This window comes from Perna viridis, chromosome 12, assembly GCF_037379345.1.
Source record: "Perna viridis isolate PV_CMFRI_1.1 ecotype Kerala chromosome 12, ASM3737934v1, whole genome shotgun sequence".
Taxonomy (NCBI): domain Eukaryota; kingdom Metazoa; phylum Mollusca; class Bivalvia; order Mytilida; family Mytilidae; genus Perna; species Perna viridis.
Window position 1 is genome coordinate 18,481,716 of NC_142456.1, and position 24,648 is coordinate 18,506,363.

Here is a 24,648-nt window from a genome sequence, read left to right on the forward strand (position 1 = left end):
GTACATCCGTTCTGGAACATACAGTGCAACACATACACCCGCTCTGGAACGTGCAATGCACGCGTACATTCGCTCAGGAATAAACAATGCAACACAGGCACCCGCTCTGGAATATGCAATGCAACGCGTACATTCCCTCAGGAATAAACAATGCAACACATACACCCGCTCTGGAACATGCAATGCAACACGTACATCCGCTCTGGAACATATAATGCAACGCTTACATCTGTTCTGGAACATACAATGCAATACAACACGTACATCCGCTTCGAAACATACAATGCAACACGTACATCCGTTCTGGAACATACAATGCAGCACATACACCCGCTCTGGAACATACAATGCAACACATACACCCGCTCTGGAACATGTAATGCAACGCGTACATCTTGCTCAGGAATAAACAATGCAACCTATACACCCGCTCTGGAACATACAGTGCAACGCGTACATCCGTTCTGTAACATACAATACAACACTTACACCCGCTCTGGAGCATACAATGCAACGCATACATCCGTTCTGGAACATACAATGCAACACACACACCTGCTCTGGAACATACAATGCAACACGTACATCAGCTCGGGAATACACAATGCAATGCGTACATCAGTTCTGGAACATACAATGCAACACATTGGTCATATTCCCATTTGTTTTGAAAGGCGCATTTGTACCTAATTCGACAATAAAAATAGTGATTAAGTAGATGTTTGTTCTCGGGAATATGAAATGAACCATAAAAAATGTTAGTGAAAGAAAGTTACACGTTCTAAGATATGTTTAAACAAGCGCAGTTTACCACAATATATAATGTTCATCTCCTGTTGAATTGCACGTCATAATATATATATGGAGCTCGTTGCTGTCAAATATTAGTGACCGGTGAAATAATACAAATCTACATTTAATATTGTGAAACATAACGTTTTAAAAATTCAGTTGAGCAATAAATGTAAGTTTCATTTGCCCCTGTGACGATTCTACCAGCATCAAGTCGATGATTCACAATTTTCTTTACATTAAAATATAATACATACATTATGTTCAACTGTTATAGTATAATCAAAATGCTCATGCACTGAATCAATTTATAACGATTGTTCAATTTCTCCTATTTACATTTTCAATTATTACGAATGACCTTTAAAAATCTCAGTGACATTACAATCGTACTACATTAAATAATCAGAGTATATATAGCTAGAATAATGCCCGAATAATCGCAATTTTTGTGCGAAATAACCAATTTCTTCTGTATTTATTTTGAAATGTAGACACTTAAGAAAAAGAACAAAATATTAGATAAACATTTCATGTTTAAGCTTATTACATTCTTTTCAGCTTGACCATATATATATATATATATATTTTTCTTTTTTTTTCAAGTAAATACCAAATTAATGTAAAAAAAAAACATTGCCTTATCAAACAAGAAAGTTGTGCTTGTCATTCTGGTTATTTGGTTAATCTATGATGTTTTTGTGATGCGATGGAAAAGTAATTTGTCCCATATGGAAAGAGGAAATGTGTCCCGTATGGAAAATGAGAACGGCAAACTGATTGTAGAAGCATAGAACGAAGATTTGATATAAAGAAAGAGTGATATTTTAATAACTAAAAAAAATTATTTTGCTATAAATAGATGTTATTGTGCTAAAATTTATAAATTGTTTAGCACAATTACCCTCAAAACGTAATATTTTGAAATATGTGTATTTTTACTGAGGCTAACAGGATTGTTGCAGTTCAAATTTTGATCCAAAATACGAGAATACGAGACTGACCGAAGTTAGCAGCTATGGTTTGTTTAGTAAAGTTCTTTTACGCGTTTAATTTTATTCTTTTTCAGAATGTCATAAATAAATAATCTTCTTTTCCGTTGTATAAGATTAAAGCATAGTCACTTTTTCGGAGTCTTCCAAGATTGTCCTTCTAGCTAAAACGACGTTTTATTCACAAATGGTTCATGTACGAGCATCGCGCGTAACGTCAATATTTCACATGTAGCATCATAACAGTGTGTGTGTAATATCCAGGTTCTTGTCTGTAAACATGGACCACTTAAATGAATAAATACAAAACTGTCCAATTTCCTGCATAATTGAACTGCAAACTACTAGTTGACTAATTTCCAGTTTCGAAATGTCCAAGTTTAAATTAAATTTCTCGACGCCAAGGTCGAAACTGTCTGGAAAATCAAACAAACTAAGCAATATTCGTTGAAACCAATTCTATCCGAATATGCATGTACTTTTTCCAGCTAATTTTAAGTTATGGCTCCTGTGCTATAAATTGTCGCATAGAAATTATTGTGTCTTGTAAAAGCTCTGAGTATTTAGGCACCTTCAATGTAGTCCCAAAAGACACGTACATTAGCATGAACGCTGGTCTTAGAATAAAATCTCAACGTTAATGTCTAATAAAGGAACCACCAGCCACTGTTAAGTTCCGGGAACATAAAGAGTTCTACGATCAAACATAATCTTGAACCAATTAGTTTTGAAACAACACATACTTTCTTAACACATGATAAAATAGCAAAATAATGATTTTTACAAAAAATAGCCTGAAATGCATTTCTTTACAAAAGTTTTTTGATCGCAACCACTGCTCGTTTTATGAACTTTTTGGATTCGCTTGGCATAAAGACAGGTCTTCTGCTTGGTATCCAGCACCCCGCTTCACATTCCTTCTAAAATTGATACAAAAATACTTTCAATCTAAATCCTTGATTGATGATTTATAGTATGATAGGTTTTTTTTCTAGCTATACATCAAATGGCTTCTTTTGCGTCTTTGAAACATTATTTTAGACGCAGTGAACGCGATTGGTTTATTCATGAAAATAACTGAACGCATAAAAATGAGCAACAGGTACTGATGAGAGGTAAGAGGTAAACTATTTCAGGCTTACCGCTGCAATTATTTACTATATGTAAACCCTCCTAAAATGAAATTCTAGATCCACCCCTGATGTTCAAATCTGCAATGTTGATTGTAAATGCAGTCAGGAAAACACATATATAGATACAAAGCACAGCAATATGTATTTATGAACCAACTGCGGTGGCATTGACTATATATATCAGTTTAACAAAATACAATATCTAAAAACACACACACACATACACACAATTAAAAAATTAAAATAAAATAAAAAAACAAAAAACAACAACAAAAACAACAAAAAAAAAAAAAAAAAAAAACAAAAAAAAAAAAAAAAAAAAAAACTATCACTATATAACCAACAACCTCAAATCCCCAAAATCGCTGTATTTACAATAAAAAAATAATCATTCTATGTATGTATGTTTGTAAATATAAAATGATTTTAGGTTATGCGATGGACCGCCATGTTGCTATTGGCGAGGGAGGTCTCATTCGGTGAGGAGAATGTATCAGACTTTTTTTCTTGCAAAGCTTATTAATAATATATTTCTACATAGCCAATGATATAAATAAATATAAAATCGTATCCTTGTGCGTATTAAAAGACAAAAACAGCACCTCCGCATTTGCGCAATCGTCTACTTCCGTGTCGAGAAATTTCGTCACTTCCGTCAGAATATTTTTTAGCCATTCGTAGTTCCGGTTTTTCATTCTATATATAAAGTCAGTCATGCTCCGTCCATACTACATATAATATTCGCAAATAAACAGTTTCGTTTGATAGCAATCTCGTCTACAATACCGTATGCTGCAGTATAAGCTGCACAATGTGCTATTTCTTCTGGATAATCACCATCAAGACCGTTTGGTTGATACTCTTTCCAAGAAAAATAGTTTTGGGAATTCGATTGTATCCATGTCCAGTTTTGTTGATTTTGAGCGTCTGTTGCGCCAATAAAAAAATTCGAATTTTGGTTTGGATCTGAAAAAGTACAGTACTTGAAAATTAGTTTTGATCATAACGTAACATGCATTGACATTAGTTCAGGTTTTTTGCACATTTTAACCTTTGTAGAAATTTGAGTTAGTGTGCATGCTGAAATTGTTGTATTTGAGTCTAGCGGGGATAACACTAGTTCTCGAAGTTATATGGTTGATACGATACAATTATGGCAGCTCAGTGTATTCGATATCATCGTTTATGGAACACTTAAAAAGATATATCTTAAGCTCGTTAAAATGGAAACTATAAAACACGAAATGTAATAATAATGACCATAAGATTTAATACATTATTTGTAGTCCAGCTTATGTTTAAACATTGCAATGTATATAATCATAATCGTGTCGTGTTTTGATAAACAATTAACATGATTTTTCACATATCATCATATATTAACATATCAATTGGAATATGAGATAAAAAAGACGCTTGGCAGAACATTGTGATGTATATCAGCTTATTTTGTTTCGAATAAAGCACGTTTCAAAACGGTGAAAACTGTTCTGGAACTTGAGTGTTTGCCCGTATTTAAACAATAGGGTTTTTTTTCGCCAACGATTTAAGAACAAAAATTATTTCAAAAGATAAAAACTGTTCCATATTTTCATGATTGGTAGCCAACCTGATGATGCATCTTCTTACATTTTCTAGCCTACGAAGAACAAGGCACTTTAAAAGCTAGAATATGTTAAAGTTCAATAAGTTAATTTTCTAACTAATCAAAAATATACTTACAGTATGTCCTTAAAACGCGCGCGATCCCTGCAAGTTTGGTTTCAGTATCAAGAACAATCAAGTTTCCGTTTACATTTTTACAATAGTTTTTAGCATCAAACCAATCCAACTTTATTTTGCTGATGAATAAACAAAAACCTTTAAGGAAAATAAAACCTTGCCAGACACAATCTACAAAAATAGAAAAAAAACAAAGACCATGAAAACACCGTTGAAATTCAAATTGAAGTGGGCTAGCATGGCTTACAAATGAAAATGTCCATCGACATGGGCTCTAAATAATAATAATAATAAAAAACTCATAATCATAAATCGATTGATTGATTGATTGTTGGGGTTTAATACCCGAGCAGCAAAATTTCAGCTATATTCAGGTCAGGCGTTGAACATGAAATGGATGATAAAATGAACATGAAATGATGATGAAATGAAGAATGGGATGGGATGCAATGATAATGGGGTCAACAAATTTTGGCTGCTACTGGAAAGGGTAGGACAATTTAGCCTCCTTTCAGGCAGAATGTTTTCAGGCAATACGTTTTATTTGTTTTCTTATATATATTTGTAGAACATGAAACGTATAGTTGTGACTAGAAACAACTAATTCCACTTTCCATAAGATTCAAAGCTAATTTCACAATATTCAAAGACTTCTTTGGACCGACAGAAGACTACTTATAAGCATGATTCTACATGTGTCAGCTCATAAACCCCAGAATGGCATATTGGTTCAGCAGACTTGTAGTGCAGAACTGGTAATCGGAAGTGAATTGCCTATGAATAGCATGGGAATTCCCAGAGTTTTCACGGATAGAGGCATATTTAGAAATCATCATGGAGAACAGGCTTAACAGCAAAAGAAGAAAAATGCACTTAAAAATGTGCAGAAATATTTTCCCCTTCAGAAACAGTTTTAATTTCTGCATAAGACTTTCTTGCATATGTTCCAAATGCTCATTGCTTAAATTGGTGGTGTATAACCTAAATCAAGACTGAAGAAATTTCAATTAAAATGCGTGTGTAGAAATATCAGTTGGGACGTTAATATGTGTTTTCTTTGGTCTCTAAAATAAAGAACATATTTATTATGAAGTTTACGGCTAGTATGCTGTCCGTTTGTCCGTTTTTACATCTTGATTATTTTTTCGGTTTCCTTCATAATGCAAATCACGGGCATTGTCTTTAGTGGGAAAAAGGGGGGTCATCGTCTAATCCGCTACTCATCGTAAACCAGTTGTTACATAATGTATTATATATGACTATAAAAACTTGATTGGTTCAGTTTGTGCTTTATGGTCCTTTGTAAATGACTGAACATGACGTTGAATTTATATAACAGCGTCTTTGACTGGAGCGTTGATAGATATTACGTTTACACCCAGAGTGTAGTGCCAAGTTCTTTTAAAATACACAAGTGGAAAGAATGTGGTGACTGCAAATATACAATGCCAAAATATGATGGCACCACCTACACAACATAAGGTGTAGTAGTATATAATTATGCAAGTCATATACGAATGTACATGACAGAAATTACGAGTGCAAGATGTCGCTAACAGAATTAGCGACTGAAAAATGTTAACAATACAGGAAAAGTTATAAAACTGATAGATAAGAGATGCATCGTCCTCACAATCACAAATGACTAAGTCCAGATTTTGCTATGTGAAACTCCGTAATTGATTCAGGTCAAAGAGTAATCAAGGGAACCAAGGTTACAGCGGTAATCAAAAGAATGTAATCCTGGGAAAAAGACCAGACATGGAAAACAGACATACACAACAAAGAACATTAAGTAACTAAAATCATGCATACAAAGTAACAAAAGCAAATGAGCAACTCGGACTCCACTAAAAACTGGGAGCATGGACCAGGTGCACCAGTAGGATAAGCGTCCTCTGCTTTTCTAGAAACACCCGCCGAGTTGCTCATAAAAAGTCAAGTCCGGGGTAGACAAACGAGGAAACGGAAAAATACTTTTACCTTGGATAAGACAAATAAAGAGAAATATTTTACCACATTAATTATCAGAAATTTGAATAGGATTTGTAAAGGACATCAATTATTTTTTGCCAATTAAAAACATTGTTGTAATAATATAAGATATTTATTACATTGCTTAGAAAAAGCAAATAATATTCTTCCCATGTCATTCGTGTAAGACGACAGGGGTCCATTAGGGGCCTGCATGAGGGGCGTATTTTATTGGAGACAGAAAAGTAAGGCAACAATGAGAATAATGAATGCAAATGAAAGCCATATATCTTGTTGATTCTTAACTATTAATTAGCAAAACTTATAATGCTTTAAGAAGTTAGGGGCTAATTATAAACGCCCATTCTCAAAATTTCTTCTCCTTTTACCCGAGGTTGCTTTCGTTGCTTTTTGATGATTTTAATTGTGATGATTGCCTAATGCTCATAAAACTGTCAAATGTTGTATGCGGCATGCCAAAACACTTGAGGTATTTCGAGACATTCTTGTTACCTACTACAACCTCAAAAAGAGCACCTCCAGTCGGCTATATGTCTTACACAAAAGTATGAAACTTCGTTCGACACAGTTGGTTTGTTTCCCTGAAAGCATTTGGTAAATAGGAGTGACTGCATATCAATCTGTATCTACCAACAGATATCAAAGACTCCCATTTCCCAATTTTTTTCTAATGGTGAATTAAATCACGGCAGAGTATAAATGTCATCAAACCGCAGAATGTGTAACTGAAAACAGACGTTCAAGTATGCACAGAAAATTGTCGACATGCCTGCTCAAATATATATCAGAACTCCACTGATATTGTATTTCTGCTTGTTGAACGCAGTACACAAAGTATTTCCTGTCTGTCAATTGTAAGTAGTTTACATGGCAACTCAACAATAGTACATGGTAAATTTCTAAAGAAGTACCAAGTAATGAGAGGTTTCGGTATTGAAAGGAAACATTCCAATAGCTTAGAAAAGCCTAGTTGTTCTGAACTATCAGCTCTATGCTTTAGTTGCACCAGTATTAAGTGATGAAACTTTTTTGTCTATTGGCTGGGCTTTTATTCGACAACTGGTGATTCTCTGATTGTGTTGCCAAGTATTTGATTTTTATTGCGGCTTACCTCCACACAAACATGAAATGCGGCACTATTGTTAACTACTGTTTCAGCATTCATGTCAACTTTGACATCGTAATGGCAGAAAACAGTGGGAATATAGCAAGTACAAACATGCAGAGGTTGTCAACTACAATGTACAATCAAACCTCGTGACATGAAGCAAGGGTTCTAAGAAAGTATAAGTGCTCAGTTAGTAATTATGACCGTCGATAAAGTGCAATTACAAAGAGATGTCAATACAAAGTTTGACTAAAGCCTTATCCTATATATACAAAAGGGATTCAAATAAATATTCCCTTTTCTACATTGCTGTACGATCAAAACCCTGTCGATAAAGATTTCATCAGTGTGATTTTGTTCACAGTAGGATATTTATTGAAGAACAGTAATCCTGATTTTGCGTCTTAGAACTGAAGCTTCCAAATACAGTATTTTGGTTTCTTTTTCTGAAGTTTACGCATTCGTAGTTTTACACATTATATTTTCAGTTTTTAAACTAAAAACTCTGAGTTCCTAAGACAGTTGTGAAAAAAAACTACTTGATACAAAGTTTGACTTCCACTGACCATGATTCACATCAATATCCAATAAAGAGACGAATGAATACCATGGAGTTTCCAATCTTTGTGCATAAAATGCAAGACGACCAATTTTGGGTATAGTCAAATGGTTTGGACATGTAGTTTTTCTTCGAGAGAGTTTTTTTACACTTTAAATGAAAATGAAAAACTCGATTGAGATTGAAGAGTAATCAAGGGAACCAAAATTATTTTAAGGACTATTTCAATTTACACAATGAATAATCGAATAATAACACCAAATTGGCACTCGACTATCAATGTAGATTCTGAAAAGTTCGAAGGATCTTTTGGAGACAATCAATTCAAGACTATCATCTCAATATAATAGTATTAAAACCAATGCTTTTTTCAACACTGTATGCTTCTATTCCTCAAACTCAGTTAAAATCCCGGCTTAAAACATTATATATCGTTGTTTTTTTCCAATCAATACCGACTATTTCATATTCCTATACTTGACCTATTGCACAAAAATTATAAAAGGCTATTGCAGGACCTCGAGATTGAGGACTCCAAGGCTGAAGCACCTGACTGTTCTTGCAAAAACTCCGTTTAAATATGGTCCTTTCGGTCAGGTCATTACGGGAGATTTAAACGTCATCGAAAACAAATCTCTCTGTAAGGTCCTTCTTAAAGGTCCTAAGTACCCTGATCCATGCTCTATAAATTGAAATTATAACTGAATTTCTTATGGATGCTGTGTAGGTCTACGCAAGGAAATGGATAAAACAAGAACAAAAAAGAAATTCATCCCCCTGTCAAAGTGGGTAAATGCTGTCAGATCTTTAGTTTTGAAACGTATGAAAGGGTGAAGTAGGTCAATGAGTATCAATGCTACATCAGTTTCCAAAGACCTCGATGTAGCAAACATATAGCCTACTATACATGACAAAAACCAGTAGACAAAGCCCAAAAGAACCTTGGTTTTGTTCGCAAAACGTATTACATCCAATGTTTATAATCAGAGGAAAATAATAGCAGTGATAAGACCTGCACTGCTACAACACTCTCCAAAGAATAGATGGTGCAAAACGAACTGTGTTATCCTCTTTTGGCCTCTCTTCCAAAGACGATGATAGTGATCTACCGTCTATGTACTGCAAGGATCCATACAAACAACGTTACATAGCTGGATTTACAAAATGTACCACCAAACCTCTTTCAAAAATATAAACTTCTATAATCACAGCTGTTAAAGACGGTCTCCGTAGGGATATTAATGTGGATCCTGAAAAAAGATCTTATGGAAACCCTCAATTCAAGTTTATTATCAGAATGCAAAAGCATTAAAACCTTTCAATACTTTATAATTCTACTCCTCATACCCAGTTCAGTTATTTTATCGACAACATATTTGTCCATTGTGGTGAACGCATTTTTATAACAAACGGTCAGCATTCCAATGGGTACAAATTGGGCACTTCTACTTGCTGACCTATTTCGTCACCCTTATGAGGCTGACTTTATAGCTGATCTGATAAAAAAGGAACTTCGTTCAGCTAGATTCTAAAATCTCAGTTTCCGCTATATAGATGACATATTATCGTTAAGCAATCCTTGTTTCGGGGATTTTATACAACGCATCTATCCCAAAGAACTTCAGATAAAGGATACTACAGACACTGTGAAATCAGCCTCATATCTTGATCTATACATAGTGATCGATGGTAAAGGAAAACTTATGACCAAACTATACGACAAACGTGATGACTTTTCATTTAGGATTGTCAACTTTCCTTTCATCTGTGGCAAAATCCCTTCAGCACCCACGTATGGAGTTTTCATATCACAACTTATACTTATGCCAGAGCTTGTCATAAGTAGGCAGACCTTTTGTATCGCGCTAGACTTCTTAAAATTAGGCTTCTCGAACAGGGTAATGTTGAAACAAGATTAAAGATATCACTGCAGAAGTTTGATGGTTGTCATCATGAACCCATAGATCGTTGCGGTGTATCCTTCTGCACAATGAAAACTGATTCGTTCAAGTGTCATAGTGTTCCTTTCCTCTTTCGCCTGGACTTATGAGCAACTTGGCGGATTTTCTAGAAAAGCAGAAAATGCTGACCCTACCGGTGCACCTGGTCCTTGCTCCCAGTTTTTAGTGAAGTCCGACTTTGAATGTATTATTTTGGTTATTTTATGTTCTTTGTGTGTGTGTGTGTGTGTTTTTGATACCTGATCTTTGTCCCTGGATTACATTCTTTTGATTTCCGCTAGAATCTAGTATTTATACCGACTACTTGACAAGATTAAGATCAGCTACGTACAAAACTCGTATGATCATCATGGTTTTTCCACATTATCTTTCTTCATCGCGAGAGCAGACAATTTACATGTACATGTAAACGTGTAACATTTGTTCACTGTGGCTTAAGAAAAGTATAACGTATTGTTTTATTAAACCTTTTCAGGATAAATGTGAAAGAGATTTGTGATATTGTTCTACATTTACTCTATTTTCTCTTATATTAGTTGACAAAGTATTATTCTTTATAGTAATGGTTGCAAATACAAATTTACCAGCCGTTGAAATATAGTAAAGCGTAATTTCATCGTCCTTCCGAAAAAGGGGATCTCTACGCGGGTAATTGTGTATGCGTATTGCAACTGACCCGATAATTTCTTGTATAAAGCATTACCAGCTAGTATACATCCAAGAAGAATAAAATCATAGTCACATCTGATAGGTGGTCTTTATATACAGGTTAAGTTTGTCAGAAAATGCACTACATATGAATACTTTAACCAAAGTATTTTGAGTTTTTTTGTTTGTTGGGGTTTAACGTCCGAGCAGCAATATTTCAGCCATATTCAGACGATGAACATGAAATTGATGATAAATGATGATGAAATGAAAAAGGGATGGGACACAAGGACAAAGGGGTCGACAAACTTTGATTGCCAATGGAAACAAGGAGAGGTGGGTAGGGTCGGGCAATGTAGCCTCCTGTGGCGGAGCCCTATGGTTCCTACTCTGGGAGAATACCACAGTAGGGTTCTTTAATGTGCGAGGAACGTGGCATCTTTCCCAACACGGTGCACCACTATGGTTTGCGGTCAGGTTTTCCGTATTATAGCCTGACAACCCCAGCATGTAACACGCCAGGGTTACCCCATTCCACCACCTGGGGCACACATCACAATTGCTCTGTGGGCAGAGCGCCCTAGCCCCCGGCTAGGGTTCTGAGCACTATTTAGTCGCCTTTTACGACAAGCTTAGCGGTGCTGCAGGCCTATTCTTTTGACACCCGGACCTGCACGGGGCTAGTATTTTGAGGTAGGTTATTGTTGTGGTGAGTACAGATGATCGCTAAGACAAATTTGGCGGTACATTTCAGAAGGGAAATTAAATGTAATTAAAATTTTAAAGCATAAGTTTTCGAAAGAATCAGGCAAAATGAGAAAAATCATAAATATGTATGTCAAAACCCTCCCGATCTGACGATATGATTAAACTCAAGAATGCTTTTTGTATTTGAAAAGACCATTATTTGATCACTGCATCACTGAATTTGTTCAGAAATTTTTCATTAGAATGTTAGAAAATGTACGATTTAGACAGAGTTTGTTTGTTTGTTGGGGTTTAACGTCCGAGCATTAATATTTCAGCTATATTCAGACGATGAACATGAAACGGATGATAAAATGAACATGAAATGAAGAAAAAAGGATGGGTCACAAGGATTATAGGGTGGACAAATTTTGATTGCCACTGGAAAAAGGGAGGGGGTGGGTAAGGTCGGGCAATTTAGCCTCCTGTGGCGGAGCGCAAAGGTTCCTACTCCTATCGAATACCTAGGGCACACATCCCAGTTGCTCTGTGGGCATAGCGCCTAGCCCCCGGCTAGGTTTCTGAGCACTATTTAGTCGCCTTATACGACAAGCTAAGCGCTGCTGCAGGCCTATTCTTTTAACACCCGGACCTGCACGGGGCATTTTAGACAGAGTAGTATGATCTTAACTGTATATATTTAAAGTGAATTTCTTTTAAATGAAAAGTCAATTTACCAAAATAATGCAATGGTGCAAATAGATACATTGAACTTTCGAAATGGATGGTTTTTTCATACCATGATTTACCAACCGTCTGACTCTTACAAACGCTGACACTTTACAAACCTCATTTAATACATTTGAAACAAAAAATACATTATACCATTGGTTTCTCGATGTTGTGTTCGTTTATGGTAAAACAATGGACATCATTTGTCATATTGGTAAATGATTGATTGATTGATTGTTGGTGTTTAACGCCCGAGCAGCAATATTTCAGATATATTCAGGCGATGAACATGAAATGGATGATAAAATGAATATGAAATGATGATGAAATAAAAAAAATGCTAAATGAAGGGTAATAGCAAAATTATTGAACTGATAAAATCTAACACCGGAATTTTGACACACTCCATACCAATCTACTTGATCACGAACACAAAAATAAATAATTACGAAGCAATGATATCATAACCTACGTATGGATTACGTAGCCTTATTCATATACTATACCCTTATCATCTGAGCCTGTCTGAAATATCTCTGCAATTATCCCAATTTCTACCGAAACATCTGAAACAAAGTTATTGGAGATTTACAGAGATACCAGCGCGTAAAAGTTCAAATACATTGTTCACATATAAACCGTTTGTGGGCAAAGCAGAAATGGCCCATTAATTCACCGGTAAATGAATTGTATAAAAGTTATCCAAGTCCAGTTCCCTTCCTGTTCATAATCTGTTGCTCCTATGAAAAAGTGTAAACCCTGGTATCTGGCCAAAATAAATTGAGGTTTTGATGAAGTTAAAATACACAAGAATATCTCTCACTCTAACATGTTTGGAGTAACTGTTGTTATTTTCTTTGAACTTTTGGGTCTATTAAGGTTACAGATAATTACCAAGGAGCAGATTGTGTGACTGTCTAATCAAATGGTGAGTTTTGATTATTTTTATTTAATTTGTATATGCGGATGATTTGCCTCCATTTCAGCATTAGTTTCTTTATTTACACTATGATAATGAGGTATGTTTTTTGTTTGTTGGACCCCTTTAACTCGTGTCGAGGAGCTACTTTATTCCTACTAGAGAATTTTCGGATTAAACTAACTTCAAATGTGACGGACTCCGCTTGCGCAGCACCTAATACCACTACCGGATTATTTAGGGGATTTTATATTGCTAGTGCTTTAGTTATTGTATTACTTCCTGTTCTCCTTATCTTCAGTTTAATATATAATTTATTTTATTCGGCTGCATTGTGTATGTGGATCTTCTATGAGTCCAGTTTTAACATTCAGGTCATATACTTGGATATTGATGTATTTTAATTATCCCATTATTAACGCTTCGGATTTTTTTGCTGATATTTAGTGAAAACAAATTATTTACGCTTGATATTGTTATGTCCGTATAACTTAATATCTGATTTAACACAGTTATAAATATGTATCCAGAACTTAACAAAAATCCACGAAGATATGCAGTCACCTTTAATCGCCGCTTAATTATCACACTACAATGTAGTAAAACATATAATTGAAAAGCACAGTATTCAATACTGAATGCATATGCAGTTCATTTAATGCGAAGTCGACGAGTATGTTGAACATATTTAGATAAATTAAAAGGAAAGAAAAATAAATAGACAGAATTTTTCACGAAGCCAAACAAATGATACAGATACTGGACATGAAATTTACGCTCCAATAACTCCAGTAAATACTCAGTGTACTTTGCAGAACCTCCCATTCACATATATTAACGAAATTCAAGCCATTTTAGCAAGTTTTATTAAAGGTACGTAAGCCATCCACACACTATAACTTGGTTTGCCATCTCATTAGGGAAAAGAAGAGCAGTAAACAATTTCCTTCCGGAACCATGGCCGTGATGTAGGCTAAAAACCACTAATTCCACTTCCCATAGGCTTCTATGCTAATTTCACAATATTCAATGGCTTCTCTGGACTTTACCTTAACTTTAACCTGCAGATGACTATATATCAGCATGATTCTACATATGTCAGCTCACAATCCTCAGAATGGCATGTGGGGTTAGCAGACTTGCAGTGCAGTACTGGTCACCGGAAGTGAAGGGTCTATAAATAGCATGGGAAATCCCAGTGTTTTCACAAGATAGGGGTACATTTAAAAATCATTATGGAGATTAGGCTTCACATCACAAGAAGCAAAATGCACCTATAAAATGTACAGAAATGTTTTTCCTTTCAGAAACTGTTTAAATTTTTTAAATAAGATGAGAACTTTTTTCACAGCACTATGAGGAACAGGGGTAATTTCTGCGTAGGACTATTTTTGCGTACGTTCCAAATGCTCATTGGTTGAATTGGTGGTCTGTAACCTGTAAACACGCTTTCAGGTCAGGCATAGAAATTCGTTCTTTTAAGACATTTGGCTGCCTAGCCCATACATAATTTCATATCAAATTGACTCTCAACACCATGAATTGAAGTACCAGCTATAGAATCAAACATTTTTGCTGAACATTATTATATATTTCAACATTTAATGTACCAGTACTCTGTATCACGCCTCCGAACCGTGACCTTGAGTGATTTACCTGTCGAGTTGGCCATATTTATAAACTCAATCGTAAACAAAACAAAATACAAATTAAAATGTCCAACACGGAATCAGACAAAGCCAGATTCGAAGCCCTGAAAAACCTTTATAAAGGAAAGGACCTAGCCGATTGCTTTGCCAATCAACATATGACAATAAACAATGAGGTCGAACAAGTAAAACATGATCTAAAAATAACAAACGAAAGAGTAGATAACCTGGACTCTGGAATATTAATGGTGAACGACCAGATCAAAGAAATTCTTGAGGTTTCGATTCCAAACCTTGAGCAAAAAATCGCCGAGGAGGCCAACGAAAGGCTCCGTTTGGAAATGTGGGGTCGGAAATGGAACTTGGTTATCGGCGGAATTCCCGGAAATCTGCAGGAGGATCCCAGAGCTACCGAATATAAAGTTCGAATGTTTTTCGAGGGGCCGTTGAAAATACCCAAGGAGGATGTTAAAGCTCTGTTATTACAGGCAACGCATAGGCTACCTGGAGGAGATGACGAAAATAGGCGTAGGGTCATTGTCCGTTTCGACAACCTACATGATCGGGATGACATTCTTTCTGCCGCAATGTCCCTCAAGAAGGGATCGGGATACAGTGTAGTTCCGGATGTCCCACCGTCCGTTGGAACACTACGGTACAATCTTCTTAGGCAGCGACGTGAGATGGCACCAGACGAGCAAAAGAGAACATTTCTAGTATACATGAGGGAACCGCCCTTTGTCATGTTAAAACAAAAACAAAAACAAAGAAATAAATAAATTGTGTTTGATTTGAAAATAATCCAAACTTTATTTTATCATTTAACAGGAGCTTATTTGATATTTGTATGTGTTTTTATTGTTGTATTTGTATATTGTTATTTAATAATGAATGTGTAAAATAATTGAAAATTGTTATCTTGGGTCCATCTAGAGGTGTCAAACTTTTGTTAAATGTCCCGACTACAAAGCGTGGCTAATTTGCATACAAAATTGGTAGTTAATACGCATGCGTAACCAACGTCCCAGATATTGATACACACTACAAAGCAGCCGGACATGGATGAAAACAAACTTACAAATGTCGGTAAAAAATAGTAGAAAACGATTGCTAGAACAGCATTACTGTGTGCAAATCAAACAAAACTAATTTTACTAAAGCGTACACTTTGCAATACGAATGTCATAAAAAGGTCTGTTTAATCTTAACATGTATTTTGTCAACCCAGCTCTTCTGTTTACATTTTTGTTTCTGTTCTTAATATTCAATCAACGGTACGAGACCTCTTGATGGACACATGTATTTTTAACCGAGTCTTAATACAAAAACATTCAAAGATTTACTACGTTATAATTATTCTCCCATTGTCATTATTATGGAGGCTAATATTTTCTTTCATTTAAGGGGGGTATTTGTGAAAATCATGTACTGTACAACACAAACTATAGGTGGCCTAAAAGACTATTTAAGTAATGCGAATTTGATGTGCTGCATAAACTCTTAGTAATAATCACATCCATGCGAAGGAAGGCTGCATTTGGGGGACATAATATTGGGGATAAAATTGATCAAAGTGTGACTGTTTTGCTTGTCAAGTTACTGAATATGTGTTTTCGATATTTTTTTGCTGGTCGGACTGAAATACTTTTTCTTTTTAATATTTATTTGGCAATATATCCACTTTTTTACGATAATGGTTAAGATAACTATTGGGAGTTTGAACTGTCGGGGTTTATCATCTGATAAGGTTAAGAGACAAGATATTTTTCAAAAATGTAGACAAAAATATGACATAGCTTTACTGGTTGACATGCATTGTAAAAAAGAATTAGAGACATATTGGAGGTCTGAATGGGGTTATGACGCAAAGTTTTGCTCTCATACAACCAACAGTAGAGGTGTTGCTATTCTTGTTCAGAACTCTTTTCAGTATGAAGTTCTGAAAGAATTGCATGACGAGTCCGGTAATTTTCTGATTATTTCTATAAAAGTTCATGATTTAAAATTTACCTTAGCCGTAGTTTATGGTCCTAACAGTGACAACCCTACTTTTATTGATAATTTACAGCAAAAGATAGAATCATTTGGAAACTCATCTGTCATTGTTGGAGGTGACTGGAATGTTCCACAAAATTATGCCATGGACACAATTAATTATGTTAACAAAAATAACCCTAAATCTCAGGAAAAAATACATCATATGATGGAAGAGTTAGACTTGGTAGACACATTTCGTGAATTACACCAAGATATAAAAAGGTTCTCATGGCGAGGCCCAAATAAAAAGCATGCCCGTTTAGATTATTTTTTATCTTCGTCAGATTTTCAAGCTATTATTACTGAGTCAGAAATCGGTGTAGCATATCGGTCTGATCACTCCCCCATCCATATTACTATTAACTTTAACGATAACCCTAGGGGAAAGGGAACATGGAAATTCAATAATTCATTACTTTATGACAGGGATTATATCGACCTAATAAAAAAATCTATTAATGACCTTATTAATCAATATAAAATTGATGATAATGATGATTTATATGAATCTGCATTCAGTATTGATGATCAGCTTTTATGGGAAACGTTAAAGATGTCGATAAGGGGTAAAACAATTTCATACTCCTCATTTAAGAAAAAAGAAAGAGACAAAAGAGAGACCACTCTAGAAAACGAACTAGCGAAATTGAATGAAAATTTTGCACAAAATGAAGAATTAATTAAGCAAAAAGATCAAGAATTAAAAGCTATGCGTGAAGAAAAAATTAAGGGAATTATCATGAGAACAAAAGCAAAATGGAATGTTGAAGGTGACAGAAGTACAAAATATTTCTGTAACCTTGAAAAAAGACATTTCACAGAAAAAACTATACCTAAACTTATAATGGAAGACGAGTCTGAAATAACTAACCAGACAGAAATTCTCAAAGCACAAAAATCTTTCTATGAAAATCTTTACTCGAGTAGGAATACTGAAATATCGGATAGACATTCTGTTTTTTTCGATTCAAATAATCCTTTCATTTCTAAACTTAATCCTGAGGATACTGAATCTTTAGAAGGTAATATATCTTCTGCGGAAATGCTCTTTGCACTCAAAAATATGAAAAATGGAAAATCGCCAGGTATAGAGGTTACAGACCACCAATTCAACCAATGAGCATTTGGAACGTACGCAAAAATAGTCCTACACAGAAATTACCCCTGTTCCTCATAGTGCTGTGAAAAAAGTTCTCATCTTATTTAAAAAATTTAAACAGTTTCTGAAAGGAAAAACATTTCTGTACATTTTATAGGTGCATTTTGCTTCTTGTGATGTGAAGCCTAATCTCCATAATGATTTTTAAATGTACCCCTATCTTGTGAAAACACTGGGATTTCCCATGCTATTTATAGACCCTTCACTTCCGGTGACCAGTACTGCACTGCAAGTCTGCTAACCCCACATGCCATTCTGAGGATTGTGAGCTGACATATGTAGAATCATGCTGATATATAGTCATCTGCAGGTTAAAGTTAAGGTAAAGTCCAGAGAAGCCATTGAATATTGTGAAATTAGCATAGAAGCCTATGGGAAGTGGAATTAGTGGTTTTTAGCCTTAAGATGAAGCCATGGCAAAATGAAAAGTTTCTTGAAATAGCTTTAAACTACTTGAAGATCTTGTTAACTTTGCCATGACAGGAATACACTACAAAAATCCTTCAAAATATGCATTTTTTTAAGTTATAGGTCCAAATTATGGAAAATTGGTCTTTTTGGCTGATTTTTATGTCCTATCTTGTAAAAAGTGTAGAAAATTTAGTAAAAATATCAAATATTAAACTTTGAGGGCTATATTTACCTAAATATGGTAGTAATAAGCACTTGAAATCAAGTTTTGTGTAGATTTGAGCAAAAATTAGGTTAGAAATGAGGAAAAACTCACTTTCATTACTGCGGTTAAGGCCATATAAGCATTCCCCTATGGCAACATGGAAAATCCATTATTGAGCACTTTTTTTGCTTTAGGTGCCCTTTACTGGTCATGTTTTAATGTGAAAACACTGTATTTACAAATTTAAAGCCAAATATATCACCTTTTGTGAAAATTTAAAGATTTAGGATTTTTGACATGTGATCAAGAAAAAGGGGGAGGCATGTCAGAAATAAATTTTTAAAAATAGACCAATTTCTCAGAAAATGATTACTTTTAAAACTATTTCTTCATTAATATTGTTAAAAAACAAGTTGTGGTTGATATTTTTTATTTGAAAAGTCAGAAAAAGTTCTTTGCAAATATTTAATGCATTTCAGTATGGTAGAATATTGTCACTTTTTTGCTCGCACAACTTGGTTACCCTATATTTAAAAATCAAATATTTAAAAAAGTGCTTGTCACATTTCACTGAAACTTTGCAGATGCATTCAGTATGTGTGTAGGAAGATACCTGTATAGTTATTAATTTTTTCTAAGACAAAAAGTGACTCTTTAGGTTACAGACCACCAATTCAACCAATGAGCATTTGGAACGTACGCAAAAATAGTCCTACGCAGAAATTACCCCTGTTCCTCATAGTGCTGTGAAAAAAGTTCTCATCTTATTTAAAAAATTTAAACAGTTTCTGAAAGGAAAAACATTTCTGTACATTTTATAGGTGCATTTTGCTTCTTGTGATGTGAAGCCTAATCTCCATAATGATTTTTAAATGTACCCCTATCTTGTGAAAACACTGGGATTTCCCATGCTATTTATAGACCCTTCACTTCCGGTGACCAGTACTGCACTGCAAGTCTGCTAACCCCACATGCCATTCTGAGGATTGTGAGCTGACATATGTAGAATCATGCTGATATATAGTCATCTGCAGGTTAAAGTTAAGGTAAAGTCCAGAGAAGCCATTGAATATTGTGAAATTAGCATAGAAGCCTATGGGAAGTGGAATTAGTGGTTTTTAGCCTATAGACGGATATACGGCAGAATTTTATAAATTTTTCTGGTCTGATTTAAAGTTCTTTATAATTAGATCATTCAATCAAGCATATGCTAGAGGTGGTCTCTCTGTGTCTCAACGACAAGGAGTAATTACATGCCTCCCAAAAGAAGGCAAATCTAAATTTTATTTAAAAAATTGGCGTCCAATCTCATTACTAAATGTAGACTACAAGATTTGTGCCTCAACTATTGCATTTAGAATAAAAAAAGTCTTACCTAAGACAAGGAGATCCGCTATCACCGTATCTTTTTATTTTGTCTGTTGAGTTACTCAGTGCTGCCATTAAATTTGATCCGCAAATTTAAGGGATAAGTGTAAACAATTCAGAATTTTTAATCAGTCAATACGCCGACGACTCGTCTTTGATTCTTGATGATGATTTACAGTCTGTTAATAAGGCATTAGATTTAATTGAGCTTTACTCTACTTGTTCTGGGTTGAGAGCTAACTTTGATAAAACACAAGCTGTATGGATAGGGGCTCGAAGGGGCTGTGGAATGGAGCTTCCGACAAAAACTACTGTAAAATGGAATCACTCCGGTTGTTTTAAGTTACTTGGGATTCAGTATTCTCTTTCAAAACAAGAGAAATATATTGATAACTTCACTCAAAATATCACTAAGATAAAGAAACTTTTAAAAGATTGGTCATTAAGAAATATATCACTAGTAGGAAAAATTACAGTCATAAAATCCATGGCTTTACCCATTTTAGTGCAATCATTTACAGTTCTTCCTGATCCACCGGGGCACATTATTAAGGAAATTCAAGACATATTTTTTAACTTTCTTTGGTCAAGTTGTCAAGTTGATAAAGTTAAGCGAACCACGGTTGTGGGAGTTTACGATGAGGGAGGGCTAAAGATGCCTCATATCCTGTCTTTCATGCATGCTTTAAAAGTTTCTTGGATTAAGAAAATCTTGGATCCAAATAATGCTGCCCCATGGAAAGTCCTACTGGCTGATATTTTAAACAATCATGGCCAAGAAAAGTTTTGGTTTTATACTAAAAGTGCACTAAACAATTTTTCAAATAGATTAAATCCATTCTGGAGAGATGTTGTTAATATATGGGCATCTATTAAAGAAGACCCATCCACAGCCCATGAGCATATAATTTTTCAACCACTTTGGAATAATAGTAATATTAAGATTGGTGGACGACCCATACCTTTTTCTCGTTTTGCTAAACCAGAACTATTTTTTGTAAATGATATGATAAAAGAAGCTGGAATGTTTCTAACCCCACAAGAATTACAAGAAAAATATGATATAGCACTTAACTTTTTAGAATATCACAGTTTGGTGCATGCTATCCCACAAAGGTGGAGAAATTATTTAATTGATAATAGAGTCGAAAGACTTGAAAATATCACAAATAAATATATATCTCTAATTCGTGTCAACCAGAAAGTTGTGAGACCTTTTTATAATATTCTTTTGGAAAGATGTTTTGAATCACCTAAAAAATCTCAAAACAAATGGATTAGAGATTTGGGACTAGTGGAGGATGAAAACTTTGAAATTTACTATGACATTCCATTTAAAACCCTACTTAGCACAAAACTGCAATCATTTCAATATAAAATAAATTTAAGAATTTTATATACAAACAGTCTTCTTTTGAAATGCAAACTCTCTGAGACAGAGCTATGTAGCTACTGTTTTGAGACAAAAGAATCCTTAATTCATTTATTCTTTGAATGTAATTTAGTGCGCACTCTTTGGCTCCAGCTTAGGGATGAACTGAGATCAAAATGTAATATTACAATGGGTATCACTCCAATATCATGCACATTAGGTTATCCCCCTTTTTATGAAAATTGTGAAATATTGAATACGTGCCTCATAATCATTAGATATTACATTTATGTTTGTAGAATCAAAAAAGAAATACTGAATTGGACAAAATGTTTGGAGACCTTAAAATATTTTAGTTTGTTTGTTTGTTTGTTGGGGTTTAACGTCCGAGCAGCAATATTTCAGCTATATTCAGACAATGAACAAAAATATTTTAGAGATATTGATCTAAAATCATTATATCTATGTTCAAACCGACAGTCTCTATTCACCAAGTTAAAATGGCAATCTATAGACAATCTTTTTCAGTCCGATGAGTGAATTTTTACAAGTCATATGTTGTTGAATGAAGAAATAGTATAAAACCAGTTTACCATATATACTTTATGTAACATACATGTTTTTTCTCATACACTTTTTTTGGTGTTAATACCATAAAATGTCACTTTTGATCATAATAAAATATATTTGACAAAAACAATTTCCTTTGAAACTTTAAGTACCTCAATTGTGTGAAAAAAAGTTATTCAAAAGTATCCAAGTACTTACCGCAGTTCAAATCAATCACATATTTGTATTTGAAGTATACTGCTGTCCATTACTCCAAGTGGGCAGTAAACGAGTCACTCGGGTTTGAGTTTTACTTACTTATGCTTTGAAATAAAAAAAGGACTAGTAGATAACTTTTTGATGAATCATTCTTATTCACCGACAAATCCTGATTTTACAAGTATTTTAAGGACTCTCTGTAGCTCCTTATTTGGGTATCAAATTTCTGACACCATTCGGAGCTTGTTTTGATTTATATTATACTCACTGTATGTACGCAGGTATTGTGAAAATTCGGAATGCTTTATTACTGTATCTAGTACAAGTAGAGTCCCGTTAAGTCCTTCACAAAAATCTCTGGCTTCAAACCAATTTAATCTAAATAAACTGATGTACACACATAGCCCATCAATAAAGACAAATCCCGGTGACTGACAATCTGAAAATACGACGTGTTTCATTACAATTACAAAAGAAGGATTTTCAATGAAATATTTAATACCTAATTATCCAGTCCAATTCTCCCACTTATGTGAATTGATAACTACATAAAATATACTGGTTTATTGTTCAGAAATATGTTTTTGTCAAATGGATTTCGCCTCTTTGATATCCCCTCATTGTTTGCATTTTCGGCACCGTGCAGGTCCAGGTGTTAAAAGGATAGGCCTGCAGCAGCGCTAAGCTTGTCGTAAAAGGCGACTAAATAGTGCTCAGAACACTAGATGGGGGCTAGGGCGCTCTGCCCACTGAGCAACTGGGATGTGTACCCCAGGTGGTTGAATGGGGTACCCCTGGCGTGTTACATGCTGGGGTTGTCAGGCTATATTACGGAAAGCCTGACTGCAAACCATAGTGGTGCACCGTCTTGGGAAAGATGCCACGTTCCTCGCACGTTAAAGAACCCCACTGTGGTATTCTCCCGGAGTAGGAACCATAGGGCTCCGCCACAGGAGGCCAAATTGCCCGACACTAACAAACAAACAAACAGTTTCATTTTCGTTTTTTTTTCTATCAAACGTTGATCATACTGCTTTAGAAAGTGTAATCAAGGGAACCAAGATTCTAGCGGAAATCAAAAGAAAGTAATCCAGGGACAAGAACATAACTTGCATAGACATACCTACCTTTAATCTGCTTACTATAAACATTGATCAATGAATTCACAGAATCAGTCGTTACGTTTGACAGTCCATAACACTGTTCCTTGTACATAACAACGAACATACAGATATCTCTCTTGCTACATAAAAAAGCACATCGTACAATTGAATTGCGATCCTCACTAAAAACAATATCATCCGTTGACGACATGTCCCACCTGATTTCACTTGGTAAAGCTTTGAAATTCCTTGCTTCTGTAAATAAAAATTAGAAAATGCAATTCATGATAGGGATATAGAGATCAGCAGATAATCAAAGGTAGATCATACCTAATATTTTTGATTATAGAAATTTTTAATTTTTTTTCTCAAATATTACCTTGAATAAACGTTCACATTCTCTCATATTGAGGATCGCCGAACTGAGTTCGGTTTTCTTGTAATACAAAAAAACCAAAACAAACCAACAAACAAAAAACAAAAACAAAACTTAAATGCAAATTGCATTACTATAGAAAGATTAATCAAGGTAACCAAGATTCTAGGGGAAAAAGAATGGAATCCAGTGACAAAGAACATGTATGTAAACAGAAAAAAAACACAACAAAGAACATAAAGTAACTAAATTAATATACACAAAGAAACAAAAGTAAATGAGCACCTCGGACTCCACTAAAAACTGGGAGCATGGACCAGGTGCATCGGTAGGGTAAGCGTCCTCTACTTTTCTAGAAACATCCGCCGAATTGCTCATAAAAAGTCAAGTCCGGGGTAGACGAAAGAGGAAAGGAAAACTATGACACGATGAACAAACAGTTTTCATGGTGCAGATGGATACATCGTAACGATCCACGGGTTCATAATGGCGATAATAAAACTTCTGTAGCGGCGACTTCAATCTTGTAGCAACATAGCCCTGTTCCAGAAGCCTAACTGTAAGAAGTCTAACGCGATACATAAAGTCTGCATAGTTACAGCAAGCTCTGTCATAGCGTATGAGTTGTGATATGAAAACTCCATACGCAGGTGCTGAAGGAACGTTGCCGCAGATGAAAGGGAAGTTGACAATTTTGAATGAAAAGCCATCAAGTTTGTCATTATGATTGGTCAATAGTTTTCCTTTACCATCGATCTATAAGTGCATGTCAAGATGTGAGGCTGACTTCACAGTGTCTGTAGTATTCTTTATCTCGATTTCTTTGGGGTAGATGCAATGTCTCAAGTCCCTGAATCTAGGATTGTTTAACGGTAGTACGTCATCTATGTAGCGGAAGCTGAGTTCAAAGGATCCTGCTAACGATGTTATTTCTTTCTGATCAGATCAGCTA

General features: G+C 34.9%; 1 pseudogene; it reads right to left on the bottom strand.

Annotated features, from left to right (window-relative positions):
- Window positions 1–3,645: 3,645 nt before the first annotated feature.
- On the bottom strand, window positions 3,646–23,531 carry LOC148601544 (C-type lectin mosGCTL-1-like; annotated as a pseudogene).
- Window positions 23,532–24,648: the final 1,117 nt, after the last annotated feature.